Here is a 1,578-nt window from a genome sequence, read left to right as displayed (position 1 = left end):
TAAATGGAAGTATTTCAAAATGTTAGTCTTATTACAGAAATGTATTTACAAAGATTTTCTTCCTTCTTTCCCAGGAACTTTACTAAAATGTAACATAAATATACTCATAACTCTAATATTCACCTATATGTCTAATAAGCTAGGGAAGAAAAAGACTTTTACAAGGCTGGTATTCAAAAACAGATCAAAAAGAAAGATCCTAGGTAAAAGTAATGAAAATCATCTCAAAGTACATTATCCATTTCACAGTATGACTTAGTAAGATAGATGATGTTCTAGAACTCAGAAACATGAGCATTTTTATTGCTTACAGCCTTCATTTCTGACTACTAGTTTTCACTGGATTAGTGGATCTCCTAAGGAATGAATATGAGCATATGCACAGTAAAAGAAATTCCATTTATAAACTCCAAATGATGCCACATGATAGAAAATCGGCCTTAGAGTCAAGCTGGCCTAGAATGCTTACGTGTAAGACAGATGAGTCTTAGAGATTACATATAAAATCTTCACTGTCTTCTTTGTCCAGTAAGTCAACAAGCATCTTCTGAAGCCCCCCAACCTCGGTGTCTTAAGACTTTCCTGAAAGTTTGGTTAATTTGACAAACAACAGTCAAGTAAACCCCAGAAAAGTCACTGTTCAAGTACAAATGAAAAGTGTGAAACTAGAATGCTGATATGAAATCGAGTTAATATACTGAAATTAAACACAGACCTTTTAATTTTTTTAAGTTTTTAAACTTTTTATTTGCATATTTAAAAAATTGTGCATTCCAATAATTAAAATCATTTGAACAAAAAAAAAATAGCACTCTGATTAAACTGCATTACAGCCTGAAGGATACCTTGGGCCAGCTTGGTTTTAATCTAGATTTCACATTCGTCCCACCCCACTTCCTCCACCCCACTTCTTTCTTCACCAACATGCAAGTTCTTTCCTTCCCTGCCAGCCAGATAGACAGATGGGAGAGGCAGGCGCGGCCTTCGTTGTCAGTAGTTCTTTGATGTGAAAGGGGCAGCACAGTCATTTAAACTTGATCCAACCTCTTTGCATCTTACAAAGTTAAACAGCTAAAAAAAAAAAAAAGTAAAATAAGGCAATGCTTGTAGAATGTACAGTGCATATTGGCGGCGCACGACTCATGACGATTCACCTGCTTGCTTCTCCTGTTCAATCGTTTCTTTGGAAGGCAGCGGATTTTTCTCTTGCGTTTCTGTCTTCTTCAGTTTCGACTTATCGAATTTCTCGATCTCAGCCATATCGGGTTTGTCAGACACGGTTGCGGAGGAAAAGCGGAGGGAGGCGCACGAACGAGCGAAGTCTGGCTTGCGCAGTGGCCACCACCGAGTTCTTAATTTTTAAAAAAATTTTACATGTGTGTTTTCGGTGGTTGGAATCACTCTCAAACACGATTGGTGAATAACCCAGAGGGAATGTAGGTGAGTTTCCCATTACCATTGCGGAGGCTGTGGGCCTGTCAAGATTTAATAAGGGGCTCCATGTTGCGTTGTCTCAAACTCTTTAAACGTCTGGGTTCTGGGATTGACGCCTTCCTGTTCCTCATTTGTGTCCCACAT

At 38.4% G+C, this 1,578-nt stretch overlaps 1 pseudogene across 1 annotated transcript; it reads right to left on the bottom strand.

Annotated features, from left to right (window-relative positions):
* Positions 1-866: 866 nt before the first annotated feature.
* On the bottom strand, positions 867-1,342 carry LOC116532077 (annotated as a pseudogene). Its single transcript, XR_004260703.1, has one exon. The product of XR_004260703.1 is annotated as a thymosin beta-4 pseudogene (transcript).
* Positions 1,343-1,578: the final 236 nt, after the last annotated feature.

The sequence above is a fragment of the Sapajus apella genome, unplaced genomic scaffold, assembly GCF_009761245.1.
Source record: "Sapajus apella isolate SASKATOON/1434 unplaced genomic scaffold, GSC_monkey_1.0 scaffold74, whole genome shotgun sequence".
In the NCBI taxonomy this organism is placed as follows: Eukaryota; Metazoa; Chordata; class Mammalia; order Primates; family Cebidae; genus Sapajus; species Sapajus apella.
Note: the sequence above shows the minus strand (reverse complement) of the source record. Positions and strands in the feature narration are given on the sequence as shown.